At 42.3% G+C, this 12,263-nt stretch overlaps 2 long non-coding RNA genes across 2 annotated transcripts; one reads left to right on the forward strand and one right to left on the reverse strand.

The window, feature by feature from the left end:
• Nucleotides 1–6,558: 6,558 nt before the first annotated feature.
• Nucleotides 6,559–9,238, reverse strand: LOC119139344. The gene is made up of 2 exons (XR_005101347.1): nt 9,150–9,238; nt 6,559–8,736 (listed from the first exon to the last, which is right to left on the reverse strand). It is a non-coding gene; the product is annotated as an uncharacterized LOC119139344 (long non-coding RNA).
• Nucleotides 9,187–11,299, forward strand: LOC119139345. The gene is made up of 2 exons (XR_005101348.1): nt 9,187–9,274; nt 9,383–11,299. It is a non-coding gene; the product is annotated as an uncharacterized LOC119139345 (long non-coding RNA).
• The last annotated feature ends 964 nt before the right edge of the window (nt 11,300–12,263 follow it).

Below are 12,263 nucleotides of genomic sequence, written 5' to 3' on the forward strand. Positions count from 1 at the left end.
GACCGAGGTAGAACTTCCAGATGTGGGATTATTCCTGCCCTCACATTAGCAGATTAAAAGATCACTGTCTGGAGAGAACCGTTCACTTTTTAACCGTACAGACTTTGACATTTACTACAAAATGATCTTTTAATATAAAGTAGTTATATTAGAGAAAACAGTCTAACCGAGATTGAGAAAATACTGTTTTAAAAACAAATAATAATTGCTATCAAACTAAATTTTCCATCTAGGACAGGTTATATCTAAGTCTTTGCACTTTTTAATCTGAATGCAAATTCACGAACAAGCACTATGTTGAGCATCTTAACGTGACACAAGAGGAACAGATCGACTCACCTGAGGCGCTTTCAATTGTTAATTCAATGACATTGGAGACGGAGCCAGAGTTAACAAATTAAAAAAGTTTACTTTCTAGGCCAGCCGGCTTTGCTGCCAAAGACTTTGCCTTCATCAACAGACTTAAATTAGATACTATACAGTAGATGTGTGTTGACATTTCCTCAATGATCCAGATTTATCTGTAATAAAGTTGTGGTTTTAAGAGGGATTATTGCCTTATTGAATTTCCAGTTCCGAATATATTTGCAAAAATTGTCACATTGTATGTCTCCATTCAACAATAAGGTACTTTTCAGAGTACAGACTTCAAGCCTTTGGAGTTGTCAAAATGTTTTTGATCCTTTTCTTTTGAAGCCTTTCTTTTATCAGGCACATTTCCTCCAATCTTTATTTTATGGCTTCATTTCCCATGGTGTCACTGAAATAGTAGTTGATCCTCAGGCCAAATTTGTGAAATGGCTGCTTTCCTGTTCCCAGAATGAGCTCAGAGACACAAAGACTTTCTGACATTCAAAATTGCTAACATGCAGCTTCAAAAAGTTCAATATAATTCCTCGCGCAATGCTCTTGCCTTGGACATGACATCCAAGGCAAAGCTTGATTTCTTTTTTTCTTACCGAGCAAGATCTGTTAATTGATACGGTCAGACATTCTGTACTGCAGGTTATGTGGCATCTGAAGAACAGATGCCAGCTGTGGGCCACATATAACCTTGTTCCACTCCATTGTACAGCTGTAGACCATAAAGCTAAGGTGTGCCAGAAAGCGTTAAGCTCACTACATGCACCACAGCTGATGTCTGACAGCTGCAACCTCGGCTCCAAAGGCTCCTCCTGATTATTTTTAACACATATAAACTCTTTATCACTTGCGCTGGTATGATTTGCATGTGATGGTGTTGATTTACAAGAGACCAAGCCATGACTTATGCAATTAAACAGTAGGCCCAAATGTTGATACCTGTTATTTTGATACCAGTTAAATTCGGGCATGGAGAGAGGCATGCAGGATAATGAGCAAGGTCTGCAGAAGCTGGATAACAATCCTGACACTGGCCCTCAGAACATAACAAAAAGTGATAATTATCTATCTAAACTGACGACACAAGTATGGACCAAATATGAGATACCATTGAGAGAGGAGTTTAAAAGAAACAGAAGCCATGATGACTGGAATCATTTGCCTTTCTTTGCTTTGCATCTTTTCTTTCATTCTTCAAGGTCAAGCGTCAGAGAGCGCCTGTATGTCACTGCTTCTTTGTCTATTCAGATAAAATTGCTGTATTCATCGTGTGTCAGATAAACCTCAAACGGGGAATGGGGAGTGAGAGCAAGAGGCAGGAAAAAGGAAGAGGGGGGGAAAGTGGAAAAGGGAACAAAAAAAAAAAACAGTGCTATCACGGCGTCCTCCAGCCTGCCCCCTTGCCTGTTTTTATCTGGCCATGACAAATTCCAGCGTTCACTCTCTCCTTTTTACTCCACATTTTCTCTGGACCTTATCTACTGTCTCGGCACTGCCTCACTTGCCATTTTAGAATAATGTCCCGCCATGTCTGTAATGACATTGGCTTTGTGCTTCAGATTACCTTGGGATTTTCAGTCCTTACACCCTCCAAGCCAAACACATGGACTCTGGAATGGAAATCACAAGACACAATTCTGGACACGTCATTAAATGGGAGTCGACTGAAGCACACTTATTGCTTATTTTAATGTGATTTCCTCCAATGTTGTTCCAGCTTCCCTTCAGGTAGCACATCCGAGATCTGTACTTTTATGAGCTCCTTAAAGTGTGACAGATCTGCTGCTTCCCTGCTTGATCCAGCACTCTTAATCACATGATAATTAGCCCATCATTACACACAGGACACATAATGAGGACATTAGACAGCCTTGTGAAAGGACCCCCTACCAAGTGAAGGATCAATGGCGAAGCCTGATGAAAGGTGGACTATGCAGCTGAAGGTTGGAAGCAAAGTGGGAGTGAGTGCTATTGATTGCGCACGCACATCATCGTACTGGACCCCATTCAGTCACTCGAGTTGCACAAAGAAACAAAGTAGGTGAGATTTGAATTTGGAAGTAGAAAAGGAAGGGAGGGATGACATCTTATGGCGCTACAATTTGGATGCAGTGACTACTACTACTAATATTGTAAATGAGACTTGCACAAAGCTATTGAATAGATTGAAACTGCCACATTCACAGTTGCTTTTTTCATTTTTTTGCACAATTGCCTTATACCTGGAGGTCTTAAATCCAGTTCCAGAAAGTAAAACCACAGGTGCTTCTCCTCAACCGAAGCACCTGTGGCTAAAGCCAAACTGTGACTTTCTGGACCTGGATTTGAAACTTCTGCTGACATCGATAGATCGATTTGAAGCCTACAAGTTAATTAGAAAGCGAATGGGAGAAAAGGAGAGCGTGACAGCGGCACAACGGAAGACAACCGGTCAAACGTGCACATCCTCAGGCTCATGTAGGTACGTTGGATGCCTTCAACAATTTGGTCTGACTCGTGTGGCCATTATTCAACCATGCCAGCTTTTGGCAGAGCACCTCTCCAGCCAGACCAATCGCAATGCCGCTGATGCTTGAATTTACTGGTATCAACTTAATTGATTTCAATAATCCAAAGCACTGTTATTGATGGACCTCCAAACATGCATTCAGTCACAAGCACAGTATTCTGATGAAATTACTTTTATTGGATTTATTTCATACAGTATAGTAAAAAGAGGCTATCCTTCAAAGTGTAAGTGAAGCCAGAGAGGTCTGCACGTCCTGACTGGCCAACTACAAAGCATGGTTTATCTTCTTTACAAATATTAAATCATATTCTGAAGAAAGTTCTCAAGTAAAAAAACAACAACAACAAAAAAATCCAAGTAGACCAATGTGAGTTATATTGCGACATAAGTCTGGACGAGAGAATATGAGGTGATGAAAAGTGCTTGAGGTGCATATAAAAGGACCTAAGTGCCGAAAAGTATTGTCCATCGTGCAGAACTTTTAAGGACACTGTGTTTTGATCATGTATTTTTCCATTGAAAATCATAGAAATAGAGGGACTATAAAATGTTCCAAGGTCAAACTGTTATGAGAACATAGTTGATAAGCAAGTTTAAAAAGAATAACTTCATAAAGCTCACACAACTGCAAAAAATAAACTTATGTTGAAGTATAAAAACAATAAAGTCAGAACAACTATGATGCATGACAAAGGTGAAATTGTTTAGAATACAAGAAAATTCCCTGAAATGACCTTGAAGTTACAATTTATGTTTGAGGTCGACCCCCCCAATAGTTTGAAATTGAAATTTTAATAACTTGAGAAGCATTCAACTATCTCAATTAAGCAATCTTGTCTTTCCTTTGGATTCTGCTTCTATTAAAGAGCAATTTTTCTCATGTCACTTGTTTTGAATCACAATTAAGACCTCACCCAAACTAATCTTGCAATCAAAGCCGTAACATGTTCTGATTGCCATAGCATCAGTAAACACTACTAGATGCTCTTTTCTTCCAGATTTACAATTACACAGTGAGGTCATATAGTTTTATTTGAGCTTTTGGTGTGATTAGATAGAATCGAGGCCTGTGCTGTGCAAGGGGCAGTAATGAGATTGTCAGTGGGAGTGAATCATTCCGGTCACAATGTGGCAACAATCAACCCCCACTACGGTTGGTGCACATCATGCAAACTGCTGTGACAATTCACGTGTGTGTGTGTGTGTGTGAATAATGAACTCTCCTACCCGTACTTCCCTTGCCGTTTATGAATTCCATATACTGTATGTGTATATTCTTATTCATGTCTGGATGTATTCCGGCAACACTTTGAATTAGTTTGAATCCGGTCACAAGGCCCACTGAGTCACTTTAATTGTCAGACGCGTGTTGTGATCATAAATGCTATCCAGCGTGCACGCTGCTGCTGCTTTAAATCACCGACATGTCTGTTTCTTCCCTCTTTCGCTGCCTTCCAGTATGATTTGGTCTCAATTTGTAATAAAAAAGTAAGCACTGCAGCAAAGACACTGCCACAACCAATGATGGCCTTTATGTTTTTGCATTGGGTCTCCACCCTTTTCCGTCGTCACAGTGACTGACTTTTAATCTAATAATCATTGCATGAGCCCACTGACCAGAACAAAGGGGAAGAGGGGGTGAAGCGTCTTTCTTAACATCTATCAGATTATTCCTGTTAAAAGAAGGGTGGGGGTGCTCAGTACAGGGAAGCGGTAGGATATAAGGTTTCATAGCCAGATCGTAAAATTACTGAGGAATAAACGCCATTCATTTCACATGACATCACCACTTTTTGAGGATGTGCGCCTCAGCGGCTTCAAAAGGAGGGCACAATGTTTTCCTTGAGTGGGATGTGCTTGGACATCAAATGCAGGGAAACAAAGAAGAAAATGAACATGCAAAAAAAGAAAAGAAAACAAATTGACCTGTCAGATTAGATAAGCGAAATGTTCTGTAGCCAGAGTTGCGATTTTTGACAAATGCTTTTTGGGGCTTGGTTTGAATAAAAATGGCTGGTCACTACACTGAAGTGTCTCAGGTTGAAGAAGTCACGTTACGCATGCTTCCATAAATCTATTTGCATAACCGTCGCTGTCCGGTGGAAACTTCTTATGTCTAACCGTCGTTTACTTTTGTGACATTTTTACTTCATTTTCATTTCACTTTGAGGCATTTGGGATCATGGTCACACCAACTGAAGCATATTCGTTTATTTTGGTCGTATAATGTTGATGCAATCGCAATATAAGGTATAATACAACAATACAACTTCAAACAAGCTGGCTTTTTATGACTTTCTGTAAAGTTATCTCGACAGTTGGAGGTTTCTGCCCGACAGTGACGATATACTTCTCCATCCACAATTTTTTGTTTTGTTTGTTCCACTACTGAGTAAACCAGGCCCCTTGTGCTGAATTCATTTTCTCCAAACATTCCCTGTCATGCATGCTATTAACATAGCCCAACAATTTACACTCAATTTGTAGTTTTTAGCTATTCACAAGGTTGTCAGTCTCTTGCCCCGCGCCCAAGTGTATGCTTGACACAAATGATATGGCACAGAAGCATGCTTCAGGGGTACTAATGGTCGATGTGAATAGTTCTCAGCCACGGTGTCACTGAAAACACATCATTTCCACACAGGCCCCAAGGCAAAGCTGCACTGCACTGCAAATGATACACTTCTACTAGAAGGAAACAAACTGGCCAATATAGGAAGGCTATCAAAAGATACTGTACGTAGCAGCCAGTATGGGAATTTCATTTTATGAATATATTGAGTACCTTTATTAGGATTCTATTTTTTCCCCGCTTGCCAGCATGTTAGACTAGTGGGTAACATTTCATGTCAGCTGGGTTAGGCTTCATCTTATTTGCTACCTTAACAGTCAATCATTTCCCCCCAAGCATCTGTTACATTTTAAACATCTCTCACAATGTATAGTCATTTTGTTTATCTACATATGACAAGTAAGAGGGATTACCTCTAAAGCGTACATACACAACAAACAAAGTAAAATAATATTATTTTTTCTCGCTTTCGTAGAGAAATGTGACACATCGTCTGGCGCAGTATTGCCCTGCCTGGGGAGAAGGCCCTTGCACAGTAGAGGAACCATAGTAATTTCTCATCTATCAAATTATGCTTTATTGTTCAGCACAGCAACCTCGGGCTACACACACACACACACACACATACAACCCTCTGCACCGACAGTTATGAAACATTAGATTTCCTCTGTCATAGTCCAGGCCTGAGACAAAGCCAGAGAAAGAAAACAGAAAAAGGGAATCTTGCCACTTATCTCAACGTGATCTATGTTAAAAGGAGCATTGGAAATAGCCCTTGTTGCTATTTTGGGGGGTTGCTAACAGCATTAAGTTGCCCCAACTGCCATTAGGAACTACTGTGTAAGTATTAGTGCCATGGTAATGACTTTTCTACCAAATTCAATTTGTCGGCAGGAAATTGTGTTTGATACCGCTCTAATGAGTCTGCTGTAAATTAGCCGTTGTCCAAGCGTGGATGACTAAAAGGCCTTTCAAGAACCTTTGGTCTGCGTTGGGAGTAATCTGACGCCGCATGCCATTGATGACTCACTGATCTTAACTAAAAACAACTGGTGTGACTTGCTGTCCCTAGTCACCTGCATATTAAACATAATACAATTGACAAAACGTCTTCAGGAAACATTTCAACATTTTAATTCATTATCATTATACATTTCATGTCACAGTAAAGGTAAAACAGTGAAGGTAGTTTGCAATGGTGTAAAACTGTACTGTATTGTAATGTGTCAAATATTTTGGTCAGCTCAATTAAATTTACGAAATGTTTCGGCATGAGCTTCGGATCAGGCGGTACTGTTGTACACCAAACTGCGTACATGATAAACATCATGTTTTTGAAATTCAATGATATAGTGGACCCGCAGTGTTTTCGTTCACGGTTATTATTGTGCTTTATTCCGAGAGGTAAGAATCATCCATTCTTTTACAATAATTACAAATCATGATAAAACATTTTTAAACTGTTTTTGCTCAACCTTCTTTTCAATGACACCATTTTTCCCACACGCATAAACTTATATGTAGATATAAATATCACAAAATGTATCAAGGAAAAAAACAAACTCATTTTCAAAGTGTTTTTTGGCTTGAGGAATCCAAACGTATGTGCTTGTAGACGGGTGTAATTTCTGTTTAAGTCATCATGTTTTGTCACAGAGATTGAGGTAGTCTGATCTCCTGAGAGGGTTCGAGATTTGTGTCTGAGTGGCCTCGACTTTGCATCTTGCATCTTAATGCAGGTGGCCTCTCAGTGTGGATCCCGTTCCTCTTTATACGCCGGTGTTGAATGCCACCACTCATGCTACGCCCCCTTCTAATCTCGCATTTTACCAACCCAAATCGCCCCCTCCCCTTCCTCAGGCAACACGTGCCCCCTCTCAGTGCCAACATGCCCTCGTCCTCGATCTACCCTCCCTTGCATCCCCCGCCGCTGGTTTTTTCCCACGCCCGCCTTTTTGTCATCACGCAGTGGGAGTGGTAACACGGCACGTGCCGCTTTTTAGTGCCAACAAGATCCCCCGTGGCCCGACTGCCCCCCTCGCCACCGCCACCATCTTCCTGTACTTACTCCCCCCAATCATGTTTTAGCCCACCTCCCTTCCTCTCTTTTGCTCGGTGTTCCCCCTCATTGCTATGTAAGAGGGGATGCCAGACTGCTTTGCATATGGCTCTTTAGTCCTTTGTGGCAGGCGGGGCGGCATGCAAATATGCAAAATGGTGAAGGGAGGCATTTTGTATTGTGATGAGGAAGGAGAGAGGGCGGCACGGTGGGAAAAAAGAAAAAAATAGTGGCGTATGTTTGTGCGCTTGTCTGTTCGTTTGCCGTTTCCGACAGATTCGTTGCGGCGCTGGTTGGTACGGGAAGAAATGCCAGCGGAATCGGCGCGGCGGTGGAATACCATCCTCGGCAGCCATTATTTCAACATGGAGGGATACCTTTCGCCTTTGGCCTTCAATCCCGTTTGAGGGACAAAGCTTGGGTGGTTGTGTTTTTTTTTCTTCTTCTTCCTCACATTCATCGTTATTGTAAATCCACGGCGTTGAGTCGACAAATCAGCAGCACATTAAGAAGAAAGGGAAGTACGTTTTGCTTCCCCCTCCTCGTTGCCCATATCCTCTCCTACTTATCTGTGGCAGAGCGCCAATGGTTCATTGTAATTGGCCGTTGTCATCATGCAGATGACACGCAGTCGGCGCTCTGAATATCATTAGCGCCTTTGCATACCTCCGCTCTTTTGTCTTTTTCCCATCCTTTCCTCCCGCTCCTTTATTCCGAGGCTCGTTTTGCCGTGCGATATTCCAAAAGGTAATAATCATCCACGAGGCAGCGCATCAATATGCGAAGAAAGGCATAATGGGGAACGAAGGCGCATGTCCGATTGCCGTTTTTTCCACTCATTACCTCCAGAACCAATGTAGAAGAATCTCCCAGGTGCGAGGAAGGCATGACTGTACTTGTGTGATTATCTCTAACTGTCCTTACATTGGAGTCCAATGTATAGTATCTGTGCGCTCCATCCCTTGTTTGCATACATCAGCCTTTCCACGGGTTGAATAATTGCGCTTAATTCTCTGCAGCGCTTGCCTTCTGATCCTCCACGAAAAAAAGAAAGACCCAGACGTTTAATTTGCATATTCCGCATACTGATGAGGCGTGAGTTGCAGACCGCCTAATTACCAAGTCCTTCAGTCACTCTCTCTCTCCTCCTCTGGCGCTTGCTTTTAACCCTTGCTCACCCATTTGCCGTTCCTTCTTCATAGGAAACCTTTGTCACATACGCCGTTAATTCATCTGGTGGGGCACAAAAAAACAAGCATATCAACGCAACGACAGACGCTTGGTTCGTTCGCCTTCGTTTACTCCCCCGTCTGTGTTTATTGGCTAATTTGCGGCTCCTCTTGCTCGCGGCGCTCCTTAAGCGACCCGCTTTGTCTTTGAAATTTACAAAATCGTACAAGAAATCAATACTTAATTGATTATTCGCTTTCCCGCAGCTTCCAACGAGCGCCGAATGCATGTCGGTGCTAAAATCCAAATGTGTGCATGTCTGAGTCTCTGCTAGATCCGGTGGCATTCCCAGTGCTTTCGAGGAAGCGGGTGGATGAAGTGGCAGTGTGCTCTGAGAGAAGCAGTGCAGCATCTTACGTGGAAGTATGTGTGTATGTATGAGTGTGTGTGTGTGTGTGTGTGAGAGAGAAACGTACCAAGGTGCCCTCAACCACACCAAAAGCCAGAAAACTTCCAAAATTTGGAGTGGATTTACTTCTCAACCCTCTTGCTCAAAGAGAAACAGCCATCCAGGCAACATGAACAACAACAATAACAACAGGTCTGTGGGCACAGGAAGTATTGCAGGCTCCCGGGAGGATGTGGAATGGAGTATATCCTTGTTTGTCTTCATCACCCTTTTTTTGTTTTCCGTCCCAACTCTGACAAGAGAGCGGGGCAAGATGCCACCTGGACCCTTTGGAGGACTGTATGGCAGAGTGGGCGTGGAAAGCAGAGCATGAGGAGGAGGAGGAGGAGGGGAAAGAGGGGGGTAAAGGGTGCCTGGTGCCCTGTCGCTGATATGCCATAAGGATGGCAGGCACGTAATGATAGCAACTGTAGAAGGGGGGGCGAACAGATGGCAAAGCTGGACTGGTGCCAAGGAAACGAAAACATGACTGCACATGGGAGAATACTCACTAGTACCTCCCCCCTCCTCACACACTTGTTGATGCGTCTACCCATGTGGAAGAATGACAGCACTTCAAATGCGTCAAAGCCATTGTCACTTCTGCCATAATGCCTGACTGCAGTCTTTTCTTTAAAAGGAAAAAAAAAATCATCGAATGTGTCAATATCACTAAATATTCACTGTAGAGTGAGTGAGAGGGCCTACAGCAAAACAAATGTGTCTGCCCTCAATTTGACCTCCCATCATGCGGCAAAAGGCCAAATATCGACTCCTGCATGCTTATGGTCTTGGCTGTTGAAAAATGTATGTTTTCACAAACTTTAACCTTTGTTTTAACACGGTGGAATATTCTTGTGATGATAAATAAAGCGGTTACCACATGAATTTGAACTTTTGGGGTATTTCTAATAAAATTGATTGAAACCCAACATATATGCTTGAAATTTAGTTTTTGTTTATGTCTGTAAATGTTCCGGCAATAGGTTTTTAATGCCAAGAGGAATCCTGAAGAAGACGTTGAATGTTTACGTACGTTTTTGGTTACCTATTGTGAAATCATTCATGTTTTCTCGATTTGCATGATTGGCAGAAGGATGAGATGTTAGAAAACACTGTCAGAAGCTCTGCTATATGTAGATAAAGACGACTTATTTAATCATACTCTATGTGTGGTTGGCTAGTCTGACGGGGGACGGGAATCAAACGTACATTTGAATAATAACAATTATAGCCTCAAAATTGAGTCGCATAGAGGCAGAAATAAGCGAGACGATTTGACTTGCGGATCAGGCTCTGCATATCTGCATGCTAATTACATGGTGAAATGGGGGGGGTGGAAAGCGCCCCCCCCTTGCTTCTATGCGCCAGACAGAGCAAGGGCGAGGGAGGGAAGACATTGCAGACACGAGCAAGAAACAAGGGGATGGGTGGCGCAACAAACGGACAAACAAACGAAGGAATCAAACGGAGATGCAGACGAGACCAGCCACTAATTTGCCGTCGGCCTTTCTTTTACGGCACCCGGGAAACAAAGCGACCCAAATGGAGGCGGCAGAAAGGAGCTGAGAACGAGGAATGGGCATTGGAGCGCCATTGGAGGGGGACATCTTAAAATTAAAATTATTGATTGATCTTAAGGTTGCTTTGGGGGTTGCAGATCGCTTTTGAGGATGTAATTAGTGCGGACTGGGGCCACGGCTGGGATGGTAATAGATGACGTTGGAATTCATCATGGCGATTGGCCATTAATCTCCATCTCAGAGGAGCAGGATATTAAAAATTATAATTGGAGGGACAACATTGATGTAGATGCTGTGTGTGTGTGTGTGTGTGTGTGTGTGTGTGTACAATGGTGGAAGGCTGCTCTTGGATGTTTTTCAATAATTGTCACCACGGGGGAATCCTGTTGAGAATTAGCTACTGAATTTGCTGCTGATTTGAATTATGAACTGTTCACCATGCAGCTTGTATGTAGTGCCATGTCGCGTATAAGTAAGTAATATGATAAAGTCAACTAATATATATTACAAGACAAGTGGTTCTCTCTATGTTATTTCTTTTCTGTCCATGTACTTGACTGGATTATACATGTTTTCTGAATTTAACATGCATATCAATGATTTCCGACTTCTACATACTGTCCATATGAAACAAAAATAAAATCCTCCTATTTCATCGATTGCTTGTGTTGTGATTTATAAAATGCAGACCTTCTTGCTGCCATTATTTGTCCCCATTGGTGCTGTGCTGTGATGTCATCAACTGTGGCCTTGAATCTGCCACGTAATTGTTGTGTTTATCAAGCGATACACAACCTTGCATAACTGCTGTGACACTGCTGATAGACTATGAAATCTTACTGTGTCACCTGCTCAATAATACAAATTGCCTCTGTGTAGGCAGTGTGTGTGTGTGTGTGTGTGTGGGGGGGGGGGGGGGTCATGACGTAAACATGTAGGAAGTTAATGCATATGCTTCTGTAATATGACCATGTAGTCACTTTGCATGATTAGGAACTGTCCTTGAATTAGTAAGATGAAACAGTGACCCCCCACTCACCCGCCCATGCACATAAACACACGTTCCACCGTACATGCAACCAAGCACACAAACATACACAGAGTACACACAAAGTGAAACATCCTAATTATACTTATGTTCATTATAGAGAGAAGAGAATACCACTGCCTCAAGTTGCATGCTTTGGGTGTGTGTGTCTGTGTGTGTGTGTGTGTAGGGCCAGTGTGATGTCATTAAGTTAATGGTTTTGCGGAGAGGCCAGTCATTAAATGAGGATATTAAGGCAGGAGGCTGTTTTTTATATGCATGAAAGAGTGATGTGCGAGGTCACAGTTGCTTGAAGTCATCACTCATGCACACACACATGCACATGCATTACACGCACACAATCCCACATACACGTCAGAAGATGATGCAGAAAGGTCTCACGCAGTTTGTCTCCTCTCTTTATAAATTACCAACAAAAATAAGGAGCATCCATCCATCATTTTGTGTTTCCTATTATCACCATATCGTTGTTAAGCACTTTAGTATGTGAAGGTGAGAACAAAGAAGGAGGGAAAAGTCTATCACTGCCGCAGTATGATTGGTTTGATTTATGATTCATGCACACTGCCTA

This window comes from Syngnathus acus, chromosome 20 (genome assembly GCF_901709675.1).
Source record: "Syngnathus acus chromosome 20, fSynAcu1.2, whole genome shotgun sequence".
NCBI lineage: Eukaryota > Metazoa > Chordata > Actinopteri > Syngnathiformes > Syngnathidae > Syngnathus > Syngnathus acus.